The 24,600-nt window shown below is 36.0% G+C and overlaps 1 non-coding gene and 1 pseudogene across 1 annotated transcript; both read left to right on the forward strand.

Annotated features, from left to right (window-relative positions):
• The first annotated feature begins 4,782 nt into the window (after positions 1-4,782).
• On the forward strand, positions 4,783-4,901 carry LOC132915392 (5S ribosomal RNA; annotated as a pseudogene).
• Positions 4,902-10,065: 5,164 nt separating this feature from the next.
• Positions 10,066-10,184, forward strand: LOC132915393 (5S ribosomal RNA). The gene has a single exon (XR_009659846.1). It is a non-coding gene; the product is annotated as a 5S ribosomal RNA (ribosomal RNA).
• The last annotated feature ends 14,416 nt before the right edge of the window (positions 10,185-24,600 follow it).

The raw sequence follows: 24,600 nt of genomic DNA on the forward strand, positions 1-24,600 counted from the left end.
TCTCTTACAAGACGCGCTCAAAATCAAAAACTTTCACATTAACAGAATACACGCGAACAAACACGCTCTATACCTACATAATCTAAGCGACTACGTTAAAGCAAAAGAATTACTGATATCAACAAACACAACGTTCTACACATACACACCAAAAGCACAAAAACATCACACGTTCCTATTAAAAGGACTAGACATTAACCTTACAGAGACAGAAATACTAGAAGACTTACAAGCATTAAAAATAGACGACATACAGTTTACGAAAGTATCGCGCTTCTCGACAAGAAAGTCAAGGGAAAGTAACAGACTGCTCCCAATATACATAGTACAGGTATCCCCCAATAGCAACGTCGTGAAATTACAAAAAATAAATAGACTAAGCTACTATAAAATAACTTGGGAAAAAATAAGAAAAAATGACATTACCCAATGCCACAAATGCCAACGATTAGGCCACACAGCACAAAACTGCAACCTAATCTACCGCTGTGTAAAATGCACCGAGCCCCATGGCCCAGGCGAGTGCAAAATAAAAAAAGACGATACAATCACAAAGGATAAAATATTCTGCGTCAACTGCAAAAGCTACGGACACCCCGCGTCATACAAAGGGTGCCCCAAAATCATAGAGCTGCGACAAAAACTTTCAGAAAAAATTAAAAAAGACAAAGAAACAAAAATCAAACGACTAGAACAGATAAGCCGAAAATACACCCCAGAACTAAAGTTCTCGGACGCAGTGAAACAACAAGCAAGACCAAAGCAGGAAATCGAAAACCCCCCTCACACAATAAACCCAAAACTAGATTCGCGGGCAAACCAAATCCCAATTACAACCGAGATCATCCCTCAACAAATAATATTAAACGCCTTCGAAGATTTTAAAAAATGTATCATCCAAGCACTAAATCAACAACAAATACAACTCAACGAATTAAAAAATGCAATATCATCGCACGAAGACAGGTTCAACACCATCTTCAACTCCTTAGATATCGAAGTCGACAATTAACCAAAACACACCAAACCAACAAACACAACATAAAACATCCAAATTAGATTTAAAACACCTGAAAATAATTGCAATAAATGCAAACTCTCTAATCTCAAACCAAAAAAGATACAGTATGCTAACCCTAATAAACAAAGAAACCCCCGACATCGTACTCATCTCAGAAACAAAACTGAACAAAAGACACAAAGTATCCTTCAAAAACTACTCCATAATAAGACACGACAGACCAAACGCTATCCAAGGAGGAGGAACGGCAATCCTCATAAAAAACCCCCTGAAATTCAAAGAAATCCAAAACGACAAAATAACAAATTTTAAAACCCTGGAGACGACAACCATAAAAATAAAAATAAACAAAAAGGAAAACTTACTCATCACCGCAGCCTACGCATCCTACGGAAACGAAAAAGAATTTAACGACGAATTCAATAACCTCTTCGAACTTTTACAGCTCGACAAACAAGAAAACTTCCACATAATAGCCGGCGACCTTAACGCAAAACACACAAGCTGGAAAAACCCACTAAACAATACGAGAGGAAACTTCATCAGAAACTGGCTAGACAATAAAAGCATACACTATAAAACAAACCTTTACAGCTCCGAGCTACCCTCCTACCCAAAAGGAGGCTCATACCTCGACATATGCCTAACAGATGCGCGACTAAAAATCCAAAACTTACGACCAAATAACACGCTCAAAACCCTAGACTACGACAGCGACCATAAAGCCATACTCTTACAGATAAACAAAAACACATCCGACTACCTAACACTTGAAACACAAACCGAAACCCCCAAGTACAACTACAAAAAGACAAACTGGAAAAAATTCCAAAAACTACTCGATCAGAAATGCGACCTAAATATCTACAACAACGTCAACCTAACAAACAGACAAATCGACACATACATAGACGAAATCGAAAAACACATACAAAGCGCACTCCAAAAATCCGTCCCAACCTACAAACAAAAAAACTCCTGCGATCTATATATCAACAACAAAATAAAAGAACTACAACGAGACAAAAGCTACATACTCTCCAAAATAAACAATATAAAACACAACTACTCTTACGACAAAAGAGAGGAATTAGAATACCTAAAATACCTACTACACAAAATAAAATTACAACAGAAACAAGAATTCGCAAACTCTATAAACCTCTACTGGTCAAACAAAATAAAAAATATCTCCAAAAACGACTCAGCCAACATGTTCCCACAAATAAATCAAATCTTCAGACCGAAAGAACAAAACCCCAGCACCCCGCTCAAATTGCCCCCAGAGAAAGCTCCCCTCATCCAAGAAGCAGGTATAGAGATACACAACACCAGCAAAGACACCGAGAATAACTTCATAATAACTAAAACAACAGAAAAACTAGACATCATAGGCACCCACTTCTCCAAAACACATACCCAAAACGAACACATGGGCCGAGAAGAATTAAACAGAATCATCATCGCAGAAACGAACAAACTCAAAAACGAAATAGAACAAGACATAACGCTAAACAAAACAGTCTGCACGTTCTCAAACGAAAACACCTCAGACAATCCCAAACAACCAGAAACAGAAATAAATTACTTTACAAATTATAACCAACTAAACAAAATCTTCGCCAAGCTAAATAATAAAAAATCCTCCGGCTTCGACGGCATCCCGAACATCTCACTTAAGCACCTACCAAACAAAATAAAATGGTACTACACAGTAATATTCAACAATGCGCTAAACAACGCATACTTCCCGAAAAAGTGGAAAAAAGCCAAAATAATAGCAATCACAAAAAAAAATAAAGACGGCTCATCACTCACAAACCTACGACCAATAAGTCTCCTCCCCAACATAAGCAAAGTATTTGAAGTAGTCATCAATAACCCCCTAACTACATTCTGCAAAAAAAAAAACATTATACCAGAAAACCAATTTGGCTTCCGACACAAACACTCCACACTACACGCGACAAACAAACTCACGTCAGACATCTGCTGGGCACTAAACGCAAAACAACGAGTAGCCGCCTGCTTAATAGATCTCGAAAAAGCCTTCGACACAGTCTGGACCACAGGCCTCATTTATAAATTAATAAAAAAAAACTTCCCGAGATACTTAATCAAAATAATATGGGACATGATTACAAACAGAACATTCCTAATGACCGAGGACTCCCATACATCGAACAAAGAATACACCATAAAAAACGGACTCCAACAAGGAACTGTAAACTCCCCGCTACTCTTCAACATATACAACAGTGACATATTAAACCTGTTCGACATGAACAAATCTACCCACAAACGCTCCATAGCCTTCGCAGACGACCTAATCATCTACGTAACAGGCCGCAAAACTAAAACAATAAACACAGACCTCCAAGAACTATTCGACAAAATCAATGATTACTACCACACATGGAAACTAAGAATTAACGCAAACAAATGCGAAAGCATACTGTTCAAACCCAAAACCAGCGAAATCGGCCCAGCAGAAAGAAAACACTGCAAAAATTTCCAATTAAAAGAAAAGTCATCCGAAGAGACAATCATACCACACAAAAACTGCGTAAAGTACCTAGGCATAAACATAGATGACAAACTAAATTACAAACAACACATAGAAACCCAACTCGCCAAGGCCAATAAAGCATTCTGGAGATCAAAGAGACTATTTTACTCGAAACAGCTCAAGAATAATGTAAAAACATTATGCTACCAAGCTCTAATTAGACCAATTATAACATACGGTTGCCCAATCTGGTACAACATACCAGCATCGCTAATGGAGAGAATCCGCGTTTTCGAAAGAAAATGCATTAGAGCTTGCCAAAATGCGTACAGATCCGAACAGAGCGGATACAAAAAATATATAAAAAACAAAAAAATCTACGACCTAGCCAACATTCACCGCATTGACTGTCACATACTAAAACTAGCAAGAAATCATTTCGCACAAGCGTCAAAAATAAAAGAAAACAGCCTAATCTTCAGCGGCTTATACCCAAACGTACAATATTACAAAAACACAATGAAAACAGGCTACATCCCCCCAGAAGCGTTCCTATACCTAGACGAAAAAAATTACCTCCAAGACCAAAACAATATCCCGATAATTTTCCACATAAAAAGAAAAATAGGGATAAAAACGATACTCTACGAGGAAAACCTAAACGGACTGACTGCAGACACCAGGTGGAGGTACAACATGGCCCTCCCCCAAAAAGACACTAAAGACAAACACAGAAGAAACACAAAAAAATATTGGTGGATTCCAAACCCATAAGAAAATATAAGTGAAAACTACCAATTTGACAAAAAAAAAAAAAAAAAAAAAACCATTCTACCACCGTATAACCTAGATGTAAATACTGTAAATATGTAAATACTATAAACAATTGTAAATAATATAATTTAACACCCCCCTCCCCTTCCCACTCATCCCCCCCCCCAAAATCCCACAACGCATAAAAGTAATACACCGAGGAGTCCTGTTTTGCGGCCAAGTTTCAGGACAAAATACAACACACACAAGAATACACAAAAATCACGCACCAATGCGACTTAAACCAAAAAAAAAAAAACAAAAAAATAAACGCAAAAACCTAAAACCCACGACACATATTAGACCATGGCTACGTCGTACCGACGCGTATCGGTACTTTTGCCTAATCCACCCTACAACCGAAATTCATTGTTTATTGTGAATAACATACACATGTAATACTCATCTTCTTGGACAATAAACGTTATAAAAAAAAAAAAAAAAAAAAAAAACCGCGTTGAGAATACTCGTTCTCGTCCGATCACGAAAGTCAAGCAGCGCCGGGCACGGGTAGTACTTAGATGGGTGACCGCTTGGGAACTCCGTGTGGTGTTGGCTTTTTTACTTTTTTTAACACTTATCCATCAGAACGGGCAGATCTCTCTGCGAAGAGAACATCGCTGAATGACCGAAGGGAGTGATCTCCCTTTTTGACTTTAGCAACGCGTTTTCTTTTTTGTTGTTATCGTTATTATCAGCTATTGTTTACCTGGAATTATTCCCAATTGATTGCAACTCTACTTCCGCTTTTATAAAGTACAATATGTAATAAAATACACCAATTTAGTGGTCATACAGTTAATTAAAAAGTTACACTATCAGTTATGACTAAATAAAGTTACAGTGCAACGATATCACACTGTAAAAAAATATTAAAATGCATTATGAATTTTTAACTTCACGTTCAAGTCGTGTCATTTATCTTTAGTCAAGTTTAATGTTTTTAATTTTACCTATATCTTTTTTATACTTTTAATACATACTTTTAATTTGGTATTTTGTATAAACAATATGTGAAATCGTTAAAAAAAATCATTACCGTAAAATGTAATTGACCAGTTGAATAATTTCTAGACTCCTTTATTTTTCAAGTATTAGTGAATATTAATCCTTGTTACTTGCAAAAATGCACGGTGAACAGTGTACTGGTTGGCTTGTGCGGGTGCGGTAGACAAAGAAGCGTATACCTCGCTCTGGTGCGCGCGGTTGACTAAGTGTTAATAAGCTATGATGGTATACACGAAGAAAGTATCTTTTTAGCATCAAACGATAGTCACCATACGTTGTTTCATTCTCTCATATGTACTTACTTATATATTGCTTTGTTTATATTTTTCGATAATGTTACATGTATTCAATATTCGCAATTAGAGAATGTACAAGTATTATACATACGTATGTCGTTTGAAAGAATGCAAAAATACATGTGCCGAAAATTGTGACACAAACCGAAGAGCGATGATTCCCTGCGCGCGGTGAAAATGAAGTAGAAAATGTATAATGACATTTTCCGCTTTGTTTTCGTGAAAATCAATTATGAAATTCTCTTTACTCAACTTCACAATCCATTTTCTTCAAAACGAAGCCAGGCAAGATTTTACATATCTTTTTTATCCTCCTACATAATTGTATGTCAATTTATATTGTAATATTCAATAACGAAAAGTGCTAAATAAATAATAAACTGATAAATGCTCACCATAAAAACAATCAAGGAAATAAGAGAAGGAAAGAAGATAGACACAGTGAAAGGAGAAACGAAAAGAAAAATACTATTACTAAAATCGACCACGGACCTTCTTAGCTACACAATCCTGGTTTCATGCTATATTATTTTTTATTTATATTTTTTTTTTCTTCACCAACAAGATATAACACTTTACCAAATGTTCGCAAGGACAAATTGTAAAATAACCAAAATAAAATAAAAAAAAAAAATATATTTTACGATGAAAAAAAAAAAAAAAACAATCCTGGTCTCCTTAAAGACGCAGAAACGTGACTCTCCGTCAGACCTGGCGAACAGAAACGAAAGGGCAGATAGTAGTAAAGAAAGTAAAAGCATAGAAGAGAACACACCAGGAGACACAACAGTCAGTTTCCAGTAACAAAAATGCCAACAAGAAATGGATTCGATGTGCTGCTATTACAATGGACCTCACTCTCGCAGGCAACATTCTCAAATAATAGATATAAAAGAACCCACAAGTTCAAACTGTACCTTGAAATTTCCTTTAATGTCTTTTAACGTCAATTTTGTCCCGTCGTACCTAAAATTCCATCAAATTATTATTTACGATAGCTGAGATTATGCTAACCTACTATAAAACTGTGAAAACATCTGTCTTTAACAGATATCTCATAACAAGAAAATAAAGAATATAGATAAAACTTTAGATGGAAATTAAGAGTCTATAGTATGATATTGAATTTTAAAAAGTTATAAAGGTAATGGTAGATATCAGTTGATTGATCTCTTTAACATGTGTTTTTAAAGGAACGAATAAGTAGTAAGTGCTTCGTTTACTTTGAATATGTTAATATGTTAGTTAAACCTGCCAAACCAAAGAATTGTGTAAGGACAAAACTAATTGGTCCAACACGATGATTCATCTTTTTCTTCCAAGGTTGTTCTTTCTAAGAAAACCAGAGATGATAGCTATTACAGTCCAGTTTTTAAAAATTGTGATGTAAGAATTAATCGTTGCTAAAATGATTTTGGTTATAAGTAACCAATATTGATGACAGGAATTCTTTTTTGGTTATCGATAACCATTCCAGATGACGGAAGTCTTATTTTGATTACCAATAATCATTACCAATGGCGAAAATCTTTTTGATTTCATTCGACGATATGAATAATGATAACAATAACAATAACACATGTACAGTAAGTCTTACGAAATTACAATTGAAATGTTCTTATTCCAGTTGTTCTCTGATCCATGTTCAGTACTGCCTTTTTTATAAATAATGAGAGAACGCATCGATGGGAATACAAAAAAATATATAATCTCATTTAAAAAAATCCTGCTTACTAAACAGTGTTCAAAACATTGAAAGCTCGAAGAAAAATAATCTTCAAGTAGGAGAATCATCAAGGAGAAACATAATGTTGTATAATAAATATTGTATATTTTGAATACCATTCCCAAACAGTTATTCGCATATATGCTGAATTGTACAAACCGTCGCCGATTTAAAAGGCACTATAAAATGTAAAGAATGTTGAGAATTTTCAAATGTACATGTGGCGTACAGCTACCTGGTTAGGAAATGATGCTACAATACTGTTTATTGTGCAGCAACGCAAAATGAAGGTTCTTCTTTATTTGATCCCGTTCACAGTTGAGCAAATTTAATGATAAATTATATGTCCTTTTAAATGCTTATTTACGCGAAGAACGAGACTTGCTTACAGTCCGTGAAAGTAGCCGATAATATTACGAATAACCAGGCAATAAGTAAATATGATTGCAACAGCAAGCAGTAACACACCAACGGAATTCGAATTTCGATCGTGGAAATGATAAGAAGGAAGAACGAAGAAATGCGAAACAAAGCAAGCAGGAGGACTACGTCCCTGGTGGGAACACCACACACTCGAGATAAAGCAAACGACACACGGATAAACATCCCCCCGCCCCACCTAGGAAGCCGACGATACCCCAAGAACAATCTACTCATCCGGTCAAATCAGAAGAGCAACTCCCATCGACAATGTCACCAAGGGAACAAGCACATCATGAACAGCCCACCAGCCACCCTACAGAGGAACAACCGGACGCCCACTCACCCGCTAAAGGTAACAGGCTCCCACCAATCAACATAACTCTCCAGGACTCAAAAGACACCGTAGCTCTTATACAAGACACGACATCAATAGAATACACGCGGGCAAACACGCACTATACTTGCATAATCTAAACGACTACATCAAAGCAAAAGAAATACTGATCACAACCAACACAACATTTTACAGATACACACCCAAATCACAAAAACAACACACGTACCTATTAAAAGGACTAGACATTAACTTCACAGAGGCAGAAATACTAGACGACTTACAAGCATTACAAATAGACGACATACAGTTCACGAAAGTGTCGCGCTACTCGACAAGAAAATCAAGGGAAAATAACAGACTGCTCCCAATCTACATAGTACAAGTATTCCCCAATAGCAACGTCGGGAAATTACTAAAAATAAGTAGACTAAACTTCTACAAAATAACGTGGGAAAAAATAAGAAAAAACGGCGTTACTCAATGCCACAAACGCCGACGAATAGGCCACTCAGCGCAAAACTGCAACCTAATTTACCGCTGTGTAAAACGCACTGAGCCCCATGGCCCAGGCGAGTGCAAAATAAAAAAAGACGACGCAATCACCAAGGATAAAATATTCTGCGTCAACTGCAAAAACTACGAACACCCCGCGTCATACAAGGGGTGCCCCAAAATCATAGAGCTGCGCCAAAAACTATCAGAAAAAATTAATAAAGACAAAGAAACAAAAATTAAGCGATTGGACCAGATAAGCCGAAAATACACCCCAGAACTAAAGTTCTCGGACGTAGTCAAACAACAAGCAAGGCCAAAACAGAAAATCGAAAACTCTCCACACACAATAAACTCAAAACTAGATCCGCGGGCAAACCAAAGCCCAAGTACAACCGAGTTCATCCCCCAACAAATAATATTAAACGCTTTCGAAGACTTTAAAAAAAGTATCATCCAAGCACTAAACCAACAACAAAAACAACTTAACGAATTAAAAAATACAATATCATCGCACGAAGACAGGTTCAGCATCATCTTTAACTCCTTAGATATCGCAGATGTCAATTAACCAAAACCCACCAAACCAACAAACAAGATACAGATACCAAAAAAGATACAGTATACTAACTCTAATAAACAAAGTAACCCCCGACATCGTACTCATCTCAGAAACAAAATTGAACAAAAGACACAAAGTATTCTTCAAAAACTGTTCCATGATAAGACACGACAGACCGAACGCTAACCAAGGAAGAGGAACGGCAATCCTCATGAAAAACCCTCTCAAGTTCAAAAAAATTCAAAACGACAAAATAACAAGTTTCAAAATCCTGGAAACGGTGAACATAAAAATAAAAATAAACAATAGGGAAAACTTACTCATCGCCGCAACTTACGCAACCTACGGAAACCAGAAAGAATTTAGCGACGATAATATGTAATGTAATAAATAATATTTAATTTAGAATTACAGCTCAATAAACGGAGCAACTATTATATAATAGCGGGCGAGCTTAATGCAAAACATATCAATCTGGAAAAACCAACTAAACAACGCGAGAGGTAACTTCATTAGAAACTGGCTAGACAATGAAAGCACACACTACAAAAGAAACCTTTACAGCTCCGAGCTATCCTCTGACCCAAAAGGATGCTCATACCTGGACATATGCCTAGCAGACGCGAAGACCTAGCAGAAGACTTGGTTTTCCAGAAAATCATTTATGAAGTTCCGTCCACTTGACACGCTATTCTTTTTAAGTATACGCGTATCTACATGACGGAACATCACAATCCATTATCTGGGAAACGAAGACAGGAAAAATATTATACATTTGAATACACATCTAAAAATACCATTTATCCTCGTACATACATGCACGTTTTTTTATATTTTTGTCTATTCAATAACATGAAATAACAAAACTGACTACCTCAGCCAACGCCCATACCGCGTTGAGAATACTCGTTCTCGTCCGATCACGAAAGTCAAGCAGCGCCGGGCACGGGTAGTACTTAGATGGGTGACCGCTTGGGAACTCCGTGTGGTGTTGGCTTTTTTACTTTTTTTAACACTTATCCATCAGAACGGGCAGATCTCTCTGCGAAGAGAACATCGCTGAATGACCGAAGGGAGTGATCTCCCTTTTTGACTTTAGCAACGCGTTTTCTTTTTTGTTGTTATCGTTATTATCAGCTATTGTTTACCTGGAATTATTCCCAATTGATTGCAACTCTACTTCCGCTTTTATAAAGTACAATATGTAATAAAATACACCAATTTAGTGGTCATACAGTTAATTAAAAAGTTACACTATCAGTTATGACTAAATAAAGTTACAGTGCAACGATATCACACTGTAAAAAAATATTAAAATGCATTATGAATTTTTAACTTCACGTTCAAGTCGTGTCATTTATCTTTAGTCAAGTTTAATGTTTTTAATTTTACCTATATCTTTTTTATACTTTTAATACATACTTTTAATTTGGTATTTTGTATAAACAATATGTGAAATCGTTAAAAAAAATCATTACCGTAAAATGTAATTGACCAGTTGAATAATTTCTAGACTCCTTTATTTTTCAAGTATTAGTGAATATTAATCCTTGTTACTTGCAAAAATGCACGGTGAACAGTGTACTGGTTGGCTTGTGCGGGTGCGGTAGACAAAGAAGCGTATACCTCGCTCTGGTGCGCGCGGTTGACTAAGTGTTAATAAGCTATGATGGTATACACGAAGAAAGTATCTTTTTAGCATCAAACGATAGTCACCATACGTTGTTTCATTCTCTCATATGTACTTACTTATATATTGCTTTGTTTATATTTTTCGATAATGTTACATGTATTCAATATTCGCAATTAGAGAATGTACAAGTATTATACATACGTATGTCGTTTGAAAGAATGCAAAAATACATGTGCCGAAAATTGTGACACAAACCGAAGAGCGATGATTCCCTGCGCGCGGTGAAAATGAAGTAGAAAATGTATAATGACATTTTCCGCTTTGTTTTCGTGAAAATCAATTATGAAATTCTCTTTACTCAACTTCACAATCCATTTCCTTCAAAACGAAGCCAGGCAAGATTTTACATATCTTTTTTATCCTCCTACATAATTGTATGTCAATTTATATTGTAATATTCAATAACGAAAAGTGCTAAATAAATAATAAACTGATAAATGCTCACCATAAAAACAATCAAGGAAATAAGAGAAGGAAAGAAGATAGACACAGTGAAAGGAGAAACGAAAAGAAAAATACTATTACTAAAATCGACCACGGACCTTCTTAGCTACACAATCCTGGTTTCATGCTATATTATTTTTTATTTATATTTTTTTTTTCTTCACCAACAAGATATAACACTTTACCAAATGTTCGCAAGGACAAATTGTAAAATAACCAAAATAAAATAAAAAAAAAAAATATATTTTACGATGAAAAAAAAAAAAAAAACAATCCTGGTCTCCTTAAAGACGCAGAAACGTGACTCTCCGTCAGACCTGGCGAACAGAAACGAAAGGGCAGATAGTAGTAAAGAAAGTAAAAGCATAGAAGAGAACACACCAGGAGACACAACAGTCAGTTTCCAGTAACAAAAATGCCAACAAGAAATGGATTCGATGTGCTGCTATTACAATGGACCTCACTCTCGCAGGCAACATTCTCAAATAATAGATATAAAAGAACCCACAAGTTCAAACTGTACCTTGAAATTTCCTTTAATGTCTTTTAACGTCAATTTTGTCCCGTCGTACCTAAAATTCCATCAAATTATTATTTACGATAGCTGAGATTATGCTAACCTACTATAAAACTGTGAAAACATCTGTCTTTAACAGATATCTCATAACAAGAAAATAAAGAATATAGATAAAACTTTAGATGGAAATTAAGAGTCTATAGTATGATATTGAATTTTAAAAAGTTATAAAGGTAATGGTAGATATCAGTTGATTGATCTCTTTAACATGTGTTTTTAAAGGAACGAATAAGTAGTAAGTGCTTCGTTTACTTTGAATATGTTAATATGTTAGTTAAACCTGCCAAACCAAAGAATTGTGTAAGGACAAAACTAATTGGTCCAACACGATGATTCATCTTTTTCTTCCAAGGTTGTTCTTTCTAAGAAAACCAGAGATGATAGCTATTACAGTCCAGTTTTTAAAAATTGTGATGTAAGAATTAATCGTTGCTAAAATGATTTTGGTTATAAGTAACCAATATTGATGACAGGAATTCTTTTTTGGTTATCGATAACCATTCCAGATGACGGAAGTCTTATTTTGATTACCAATAATCATTACCAATGGCGAAAATCTTTTTGATTTCATTCGACGATATGAATAATGATAACAATAACAATAACACATGTACAGTAAGTCTTACGAAATTACAATTGAAATGTTCTTATTCCAGTTGTTCTCTGATCCATGTTCAGTACTGCCTTTTTTATAAATAATGAGAGAACGCATCGATGGGAATACAAAAAAATATATAATCTCATTTAAAAAAATCCTGCTTACTAAACAGTGTTCAAAACATTGAAAGCTCGAAGAAAAATAATCTTCAAGTAGGAGAATCATCAAGGAGAAACATAATGTTGTATAATAAATATTGTATATTTTGAATACCATTCCCAAACAGTTATTCGCATATATGCTGAATTGTACAAACCGTCGCCGATTTAAAAGGCACTATAAAATGTAAAGAATGTTGAGAATTTTCAAATGTACATGTGGCGTACAGCTACCTGGTTAGGAAATGATGCTACAATACTGTTTATTGTGCAGCAACGCAAAATGAAGGTTCTTCTTTATTTGATCCCGTTCACAGTTGAGCAAATTTAATGATAAATTATATGTCCTTTTAAATGCTTATTTACGCGAAGAACGAGACTTGCTTACAGTCCGTGAAAGTAGCCGATAATATTACGAATAACCAGGCAATAAGTAAATATGATTGCAACAGCAAGCAGTAACACACCAACGGAATTCGAATTTCGATCGTGGAAATGATAAGAAGGAAGAACGAAGAAATGCGAAACAAAGCAAGCAGGAGGACTACGTCCCTGGTGGGAACACCACACACTCGAGATAAAGCAAACGACACACGGATAAACATCCCCCCGCCCCACCTAGGAAGCCGACGATACCCCAAGAACAATCTACTCATCCGGTCAAATCAGAAGAGCAACTCCCATCGACAATGTCACCAAGGGAACAAGCACATCATGAACAGCCCACCAGCCACCCTACAGAGGAACAACCGGACGCCCACTCACCCGCTAAAGGTAACAGGCTCCCACCAATCAACATAACTCTCCAGGACTCAAAAGACACCGTAGCTCTTATACAAGACACGACATCAATAGAATACACGCGGGCAAACACGCACTATACTTGCATAATCTAAACGACTACATCAAAGCAAAAGAAATACTGATCACAACCAACACAACATTTTACAGATACACACCCAAATCACAAAAACAACACACGTACCTATTAAAAGGACTAGACATTAACTTCACAGAGGCAGAAATACTAGACGACTTACAAGCATTACAAATAGACGACATACAGTTCACGAAAGTGTCGCGCTACTCGACAAGAAAATCAAGGGAAAATAACAGACTGCTCCCAATCTACATAGTACAAGTATTCCCCAATAGCAACGTCGGGAAATTACTAAAAATAAGTAGACTAAACTTCTACAAAATAACGTGGGAAAAAATAAGAAAAAACGGCGTTACTCAATGCCACAAACGCCGACGAATAGGCCACTCAGCGCAAAACTGCAACCTAATTTACCGCTGTGTAAAACGCACTGAGCCCCATGGCCCAGGCGAGTGCAAAATAAAAAAAGACGACGCAATCACCAAGGATAAAATATTCTGCGTCAACTGCAAAAACTACGAACACCCCGCGTCATACAAGGGGTGCCCCAAAATCATAGAGCTGCGCCAAAAACTATCAGAAAAAATTAATAAAGACAAAGAAACAAAAATTAAGCGATTGGACCAGATAAGCCGAAAATACACCCCAGAACTAAAGTTCTCAGACGTAGTCAAACAACAAGCAAGGCCAAAACAGAAAATCGAAAACTCTCCACACACAATAAACTCAAAACTAGATCCGCGGGCAAACCAAAGCCCAAGTACAACCGAGTTCATCCCCCAACAAATAATATTAAACGCTTTCGAAGACTTTAAAAAAAGTATCATCCAAGCACTAAACCAACAACAAAAACAACTTAACGAATTAAAAAATACAATATCATCGCACGAAGACAGGTTCAGCATCATCTTTAACTCCTTAGATATCGCAGATGTCAATTAACCAAAACCCACCAAACCAACAAACAAGATACAGATACCAAAAAAGATACAGTATACTAACTCTAATAAACAAAGTAACCCCCGACATCGTACTCATCTCAGAAACAAAATTGAACAAAAGACACAAAGTATTCTTCAAAAACTGTTCCATGATAAGACACGACAGACCGAACGCTAACCAAGGAAGAGGAACGGCAATCCTCATGAAAAACCCTCTCAAGTTCAAAAAAATTCAAAACGACAAAATAACAAGTTTCAAAATCCTGGAAACGGTGAACATAAAAATAAAAATAAACAATAGGGAAAACTTACTCATCGCCGCAACTTACGCAACCTACGGAAACCAGAAAGAATTTAGCGACGATAATATGTAATGTAATAAATAATATTTAATTTAGAATTACAGCTCAATAAACGGAGCAACTATTATATAATAGCGGGCGAGCTTAATGCAAAACATATCAATCTGGAAAAACCAACTAAACAACGCGAGAGGTAACTTCATTAGAAACTGGCTAGACAATGAAAGCACACACTACAAAAGAAACCTTTACAGCTCCGAGCTATCCTCTGACCCAAAAGGATGCTCATACCTGGACATATGCCTAGCAGACGCGAAGACCTAGCAGAAGACTTGGTTTTCCAGAAAATCATTTATGAAGTTCCGTCCACTTGACACGCTATTCTTTTTAAGTATACGCGTATCTACATGACGGAACATCACAATCCATTATCTGGGAAACGAAGACAGGAAAAATATTATACATTTGAATACACATCTAAAAATACCATTTATCCTCGTACATACATGCACGTTTTTTTATATTTTTGTCTATTCAATAACATGAAATAACAAAACTGACTACCTCAGCCAACGCCCATACCGCGTTGAGAATACTCGTTCTCGTGAAAAGCAATCTCGCCAAAAACGGACAAAGAAAACAACATTAGCATAAGACTTTCCGCGCAAAAAACGCGGAAACTCAACCCACAACCAAACCTAGTGGGAAGGTCCAAAAGACTACCAGACAACCCGGAAAACACAGAAGAAGATCTCGTTCTAATCCAAAAAGAGAACAATACACAAGATCCCACCATCAAAGAAAGCAAAACCATGAAAACTACAAGAAGCCCTCCCTCACCAGTGATACCAACAAAAAACAGATTTGAAGTGTTACAAACACAGGAAACCACCAAACCGCAACAACAGAATCACACTCAAACAACATCAACAAAAGAATCAACAATACAAAATGCGATCGTGGAAGCCATAAGAAAGAAGAACAATGAAATGCGAATCAAAGCAAACAGGAGGACTACGTCCACATTGGGAACACCACACACCCAAGAAAAATCAAACAACACACGAACAAACAGCCCCCTCGCCCCACCTAGGAGGCCGCCGACACCACAAAATCAACACACTCATCTGATCAAACCAAAAGAGCAACCCCCACCGACAAAGACACTGATGGAACAAGCACAACAGGTACAGCCCACCAACCACCCCACACAGGAACAACAGGACGCCCCCTCACCCACAAAAGGTAACAGGCCCCCGCCAATCAACATAACTCATCAAGACCCAAAAGACACCATTGCTCTCTTACAAGACGCGCTCAAAATCAAAAACTTTCACATTAACAGAATACACGCGAACAAACACGCTCTATACCTACATAATCTAAGCGACTACGTTAAAGCAAAAGAATTACTGATATCAACAAACACAACGTTCTACACATACACACCAAAAGCACAAAAACATCACACGTTCCTATTAAAAGGACTAGACATTAACCTTACAGAGACAGAAATACTAGAAGACTTACAAGCATTAAAAATAGACGACATACAGTTTACGAAAGTATCGCGCTTCTCGACAAGAAAGTCAAGGGAAAGTAACAGACTGCTCCCAATATACATAGTACAGGTATCCCCCAATAGCAACGTCGTGAAATTACAAAAAATAAATAGACTAAGCTACTATAAAATAACTTGGGAAAAAATAAGAAAAAATGACATTACCCAATGCCACAAATGCCAACGATTAGGCCACACAGCACAAAACTGCAACCTAATCTACCGCTGTGTAAAATGCACCGAGCCCCATGGCCCAGGCGAGTGCAAAATAAAAAAAGACGATACAATCACAAAGGATAAAATATTCTGCGTCAACTGCAAAAGCTACGGACACCCCGCGTCATACAAAGGGTGCCCCAAAATCATAGAGCTGCGACAAAAACTTTCAGAAAAAATTAAAAAAGACAAAGAAACAAAAAACAAACGGCTAGAACAGATAAGCCGAAAATACACCCCAGAACTAAAGTTCTCGGACGCAGTGAAACAACAAGCAAGACCAAAGCAGGAAATCGAAAACCCCCCTCACACAATAAACCCAAAACTAGATTCGCGGGCAAACCAAATCCCAATTACAACCGAGATCATCCCTCAACAAATAATATTAAACGCCTTCGAAGATTTTAAAAAATGTATCATCCAAGCACTAAATCAACAACAAATACAACTCAACGAATTAAAAAATGCAATATCATCGCACGAAGACAGGTTCAACACCATCTTCAACTCCTTAGATATCGAAGTCGACAATTAACCAAAACACACCAAACCAACAAACACAACATAAAACATCCAAATTAGATTTAAAACACCTGAAAATAATTGCAATAAATGCAAACTCTCTAATCTCAAACCAAAAAAGATACAGTATGCTAACCCTAATAAACAAAGAAACCCCCGACATCGTACTCATCTCAGAAACAAAACTGAACAAAAGACACAAAGTATCCTTCAAAAACTACTCCATAATAAGACACGACAGACCAAACGCTATCCAAGGAGGAGGAACGGCAATCCTCATAAAAAACCCCCTGAAATTCAAAGAAATCCAAAACGACAAAATAACAAATTTTAAAACCCTGGAGACGACAACCATAAAAATAAAAATAAACAAAAAGGAAAACTTACTCATCACCGCAGCCTACGCATCCTACGGAAACGAAAAAGAATTTAACGACGAATTCAATAACCTCTTCGAACTTTTACAGCTCGACAAACAAGAAAACTTCCACATAATAGCCGGCGACCTTAACGCAAAACACACAAGCTGGAAAAACCCACTAAACAATACGAGAGGAAACTTCATCAGAAACTGGCTAGACAATAAAAGCATACACTACAAAACAAACCTTTACAGCTCCGAGCTACCCTCCTACCCAAAAGGAGGCTCATACCTCGACATATGCCTAACAGATGCGCGACTAAAAATCCAAAACTTACGACCAAATAACACGCTCAAAACCCTAGACTACGACAGCGACCATAAAGCCATACTCTTACAGATAAACAAAAACACATCCGACTACCTAACACTTGAAACACAAACCGAAACCCCCAAGTACAACTACAAAAAGACAAACTGGAAAAAATTCCAAAAACTACTCGATCAGAAATGCGACCTAAATATCTACAACAACGTCAACCTAACAAACAGACAAATCGACACATACATAGACGAAATCGAAAAACACATACAAAGCGCACTCCAAAAATCCGTCCCAACCTACAAACAAAAAAACTCCTGCGATCTATATATCAACAACAAAATAAAAGAACTACAACGAGACAAAAGCTACATACTCTCCAAAATAAACAATATAAAACACAACTACTCTTACGACAAAAGAGAGGAATTAGAATACCTAAAATACCTACTACACAAAATAAAATTACAACAGAAACAAGAATTCGCAAACTCTATAAACCTCTACTGGTCAAACAAAATAAAAAATATCTCCAAAAACGACTCAGCCAACATGTTCCCACAAATAAATCAAATCTTCAGACCGAAAGAACAAAACCCCAGCACTCCGCTCAAATTGCCCCCAGAGAAAGCTCCCCTCATCCAAGAAGCAGGTATAGAGATACACAACACCAGCAAAGACACCGAGAATAACTTCATAATAACTAAAACAACAGAAAAACTAGACATCATAGGCACCCACTTCTCCAAAACACATACCCAAAACGAACACATGGGCCGAGAAGAATTAAACAGAATCATCATCGCAGAAACGAACAAACTCAAAAACGAAATAGAACAAGACATAACGCTAAACAAAACAGTCTGCACGTTCTCAAACGAAAACACCTCAGACAATCCCAAACAACCAGAAACAGAAATAAATTACTTTACAAATTATAACCAACTAAACAAAATCTTCGCCAAGCTAAATAATAAAAAATCCTCCGGCTTCGACGGCATCCCGAACATCTCACTTAAGCACCTACCAAACAAAATAAAATGGTACTACACAGTAATATTCAACAATGCGCTAAACAACGCATACTTCCCGAAAAAGTGGAAAAAAGCCAAAATAATAGCAATCACAAAAAAAAATAAAGACGGCTCATCACTCACAAACCTACGACCAATAAGTCTCCTCCCCAACATAAGCAAAGTATTTGAAGTAGTCATCAATAACCCCCTAACTACATTCTGCAAAAAAAAAAACATTATACCAGAAAACCAATTTGGCTTCCGACACAAACACTCCACACTACACGCGACAAACAAACTCACGTCAGACATCTGCTGGGCACTAAACGCAAAACAACGAGTAGCCGCCTGCTTAATAGATCTCGAAAAAGCCTTCGACACAGTCTGGACCACAGGCCTCATTTATAAATTAATAAAAAAAAACTTCCCGAGATACTTAATCAAAATAATATGGGACATGATTACAAACAGAACATTCCTAATGACCGAGGACTCCCATACATCGAACAAAGAATTCACCATAAAAAACGGACTCCAACAAGGAACTGTAAACTCCCCGCTACTCTTCAACATATACAACAGTGACATATTAAAACCTGTTCGACATGAACAAATCTACCCACAAACGCTCCATAGCCTTCGCAGACGACCTAATCATCTACGTAACAGGCCGCAAAACTAAAACAATAAACACAGACCTCCAAGAACTATTCGACAAAATCAATGATTACTACCACACATGGAAACTAAGAATTAACGCAAACAAATGCGAAAGCATACTGTTCAAACCCAAAACCAGCGAAATCGGCCCAGCAGAAAGAAAACACTGCAAAAATTTCCAATTAAAAGAAAAGTCATCCGAAGAGACAATCATACCACACAAAAACTGCGTAAAGTACCTAGGCATAAACATAGATGACAAACTAAATTACAAACAACACATAGAAACCCAACTCGCCAAGGCCAATAAAGCATTCTGGAGAGCAAAGAGACTATTTTACTCGAAACAGCTCAAGAATAATGTAAAAACATTATGCTACCAAGCTCTAATTAGACCAATTATAACATACGGTTGCCCAATCTGGTACAACATACCAGCATCGCTAATGGAGAGAATCCGCGTTTTCGAAAGAAAATGCATTAGAGCTTGCCAAAATGCGTACAGATCCGAACAGAGCGGATACAAAAAATATATAAAAAACAAAAAAATCTACGACCTAGCCAACATTCACCGCATTGACTGTCACATACTAAAACTAGCAAGAAATCATTTCGCACAAGCGTCAAAAATAAAAGAAAACAGCCTAATCTTCAGCGGCTTATACCCAAACGTACAATATTACAAAAACACAATGAAAACAGGCTACATCCCCCCAGAAGCGTTCCTATACCTAGACGAAAAAAATTACCTCCAAGACCAAAACAATATCCCGATAATTTTCCACATAAAAAGAAAAATAGGGATAAAAACGATACTCTACGAGGAAAACCTAAACGGACTGACTGCAGACACCAGGTGGAGGTACAACATGGCCCTCCCCCAAAAAGACACTAAAGACAAACACAGAAGAAACACAAAAAAATATTGGTGGATTCCAAACCCATAAGAAAATATAAGTGAAAACTACCAATTTGACAAAAAAAAAAAAAAAAAAAAACCATTCTACCACCGTATAACCTAGATGTAAATACTGTAAATATGTAAATACTATAAACAATTGTAAATAATATAATTTAACACCCCCCTCCCCTTCCCACTCATCCCCCCCCCCCCAAAATCCCACAACGCATAAAAGTAATACACCGAGGAGTCCTGTTTTGCGGCCAAGTTTCAGGACAAAATACAACACACACAAGAATACACAAAAATCACGCACCAATGCGACTTAAACCCAAAAAAAACAAAAAAATAAACGCAAAAACCTAAAACCCACGACACATATTAGACCATGGCTACGTCGTACCGACGCGTATCGGTACTTTTGCCTAATCCACCCTACAACCGAAATTCATTGTTTATTGTGAATAACATACACATGTAATACTCATCTTCTTGGACAATAAACGTTATAAAAAAAAAAAAAAAAAAAAAAAAAAAAAAAAAAAAAAAAAAAATACTCGTTCTCGTCCGATCACGAAAGTCAAGCAGCGCCGGGCACGGGTAGTACTTAGATGGGTGACCGCTTGGGAACTCCGTGTGGTGTTGGCTTTTTTACTTTTTTTAACACTTATCCATCAGAACGGGCAGATCTCTCTGCGAAGAGAACATCGCTGAATGACCGAAGGGAGTGATCTCCCTTTTTGACTTTAGCAACGCGTTTTCTTTTTTGTTGTTATCGTTATTATCAGCTATTGTTTACCTGGAATTATTCCCAATTGATTGCAACTCTACTTCCGCTTTTATAAAGTACAATATGTAATAAAATACACCAATTTAGTGGTCATACAGTTAATTAAAAAGTTACACTATCAGTTATGACTAAATAAAGTTACAGTGCAACGATATCACACTGTAAAAAAATATTAAAATGCATTATGAATTTTTAACTTCACGTTCAAGTCGTGTCATTTATCTTTAGTCAAGTTTAATGTTTTTAATTTTACCTATATCTTTTTTATACTTTTAATACATACTTTTAATTTGGTATTTTGTATAAACAATATGTGAAATCGTTAAAAAAAATCATTACCGTAAAATGTAATTGACCAGTTGAATAATTTCTAGACTCCTTTATTTTTCAAGTATTAGTGAATATTAATCCTTGTTACTTGCAAAAATGCACGGTGAACAGTGTACTGGTTGGCTTGTGCGGGTGCGGTAGACAAAGAAGCGTATACCTCGCTCTGGTGCGCGCGGTTGACTAAGTGTTAATAAGCTATGATGGTATACACGAAGAAAGTATCTTTTTAGCATCAAACGATAGTCACCATACGTTGTTTCATTCTCTCATATGTACTTACTTATATATTGCTTTGTTTATATTTTTCGATAATGTTACATGTATTCAATATTCGCAATTAGAGAATGTACAAGTATTATACATACGTATGTCGTTTGAAAGAATGCAAAAATACATGTGCCGAAAATTGTGACACAAACCGAAGAGCGATGATTCCCTGCGCGCGGTGAAAATGAAGTAGAAAATGTATAATGACATTTTCCGCTTTGTTTTCGTGAAAATCAATTATGAAATTCTCTTTACTCAACTTCACAATCCATTTTCTTCAAAACGAAGCCAGGCAAGATTTTACATATCTTTTTTATCCTCCTACATAATTGTATGTCAATTTATATTGTAATATTCAATAACGAAAAGTGCTAAATAAATAATAAACTGATAAATGCTCACCATAAAAACAATCAAGGAAATAAGAGAAGGAAAGAAGATAGACACAGTGAAAGGAGAAACGAAAGAAAAATACTATTACTAAAATCGACCACGGACCTTCTTAGCTACACAATCCTGGTTTCATGCTATATTATTTTTTATTTATATTTTTTTTTTCTTCACCAACAAGATATAACACTTTACCAAATGTCCGCAAGGACAAATTGTAAAATAACCAAAATAAAATAAAAAAAAAAAATATATTTTACGATGAAAAAAAAAAAAAAAAACAATCCTGGTCTCCTTAAAGACGCAGAAACGTGACTCTCCGTCAGACCTGGCGAACAGAAACGAAAGGGCAGATAGTAGTAAAGAAAGTAAAAGCATAGAAGAGAACACACCAGGAGACACAACAGTCAGTTTCCAGTAACAAAAATGCCAACAAGAAATGGATTCGATGTGCTGCTATTACAATGGACCTCACTCTCGCAGGCAACATTCTCAAATAATAGATATAAAAGAACCCACAAGTTCAAACTGTACCTTGAAATTTCCTTTAATGTCTTTTAACGTCAATTTTGTCCCGTCGTACCTAAAATTCCATCAAATTATTATTTACGATAGCTGAGATTATGCTAACCTACTATAAAACTGTGAAAACATCTGTCTTTAACAGATATCTCATAACAAGAAAATAAAGAATATAGATAAAACTTTAGATGGAAATTAAGAGTCTATAGTATGATATTGAATTTTAAAAAGTTATAAAGGTAATGGTAGATATCAGTTGATTGATCTCTTTAACATGTGTTTTTAAAGGAACGAATAAGTAGTAAGTGCTTCGTTTACTTTGAATATGTTAATATGTTAGTTAAACCTGCCAAACCAAAGAATTGTGTAAGGACAAAACTAATTGGTCCAACACGATGATTCATCTTTTTCTTCCAAGGTTGTTCTTTCTAAGAAAACCAGAGATGATAGCTATTACAGTCCAATTTTTATCCATGATAAAATTATTTTTACAAATAAGTATACAATTTTTTCAACGTGTGAAACATCTCACACAGGGTTTCTGCAGGAAAATTCAACAGTTTGTAAGAATTTATTAATTTATTTTGAGATAAAGTTCTCTCGCGATGCGAATAATAAGACGCCGTAGCATTATGTTATATTATATTTTATCTATCATATCATGTCACTTGTCACTTTTCGCAAATGTTCCTTACCTTTGGCAACAATATACCATAGTTTGGCGCTAAAATTGTTAATTGCGTATGCACTAGATGATAGTAAAAACGAAGATTAAAGCTATTAATTATTAAAGCGATACACTTAGCTTGAAAAGCAATTAAATCTTGAAAAATATCGAGGAGATCGTTCTCGTTTGACAAATGCGAAAAAAAAGTATCGACGAAGTAAAACCATTGAAATAGACGATGCCTATGTTTTGTTACCAACAATCCTGAAATTGCTAAAATGAGTGATCATTCTCATTATTGAACGTCTGATATCTAGTGTTTATATTCGTGTTCAATGTAGCGGCGTATCTACGGTATCCGATTTCGCTTGTTTTTTCTTTAATTTTCTTTATTTTTCTCTAGCATTTTGCATTTTATGCATATTCGGTGGCAAAGATTCTTAGGGCCACAAGTGAACGTTCTAAATTTCCCATTTTTGTTGTATCTTGCTGTATGTTTCTAATTCCTAAGAAAACAGGTAGTAGAATTTCAAAAGAAAAATCTTTCCATATATAACGGTTCTATAATAACGGGTGCGTTTCTTATTCGCTTTATCTCTCCTAAGAAAATTCAGCTATTATGCTAAACATTCTATGATTGTATGGAATTTTCGTTAGCCTAAATGAGTTTTTCTCCAATACAATCGAGTGGAAAGATATGTTTTCTAAAGGTGACGAATGAGCAGATAATTTTATTCTCCTGCCTTTCCTGCCCGTATGTCTTGAAGGAAACCTCTTTATGATTAACGTCCAACGAGCCTCTATTGAATATTTGCATCAACTTCGAAGCGATACGAAGCTTTTACATTGTTGTACTTTGAAAAAATAAACTGTTATTATACTTTGAAAAATAAATTATACCGCATATCTCCTATTACTAATTATTAAATTTGATTTCCTTCACAGGACTTTTCAGATCTGTGTATACAACTATGCCTACGACTACGAAACAAGTTCTTCTGCTCTTTTCTTCTCTTATCAAAATGTAACTTTCCTAATCAAAATAATATATATCCATTAGAAATAGAAAAGGATACATCGAATATTCTTCTCCTTTTCTCTCTCTCTCTCTCTCTCTCTCTCTCTCTTTTATTTTCACTGTCTCTTATTAGAATTCTGTAATCCATACCAGGGTCGGTGTGACCTTTTGTGGGGCCAACTTCAAAAATTTATTATACATATATATAGATATCGCAATCATATATCGCCTTTGGTACTTTTCGCAAAAGTTCCTTGCAACAATATACCATCGTGTG

Source organism: Bombus pascuorum, chromosome 16 (genome assembly GCF_905332965.1).
Source record: "Bombus pascuorum chromosome 16, iyBomPasc1.1, whole genome shotgun sequence".
Lineage (NCBI taxonomy): Eukaryota > Metazoa > Arthropoda > Insecta > Hymenoptera > Apidae > Bombus > Bombus pascuorum.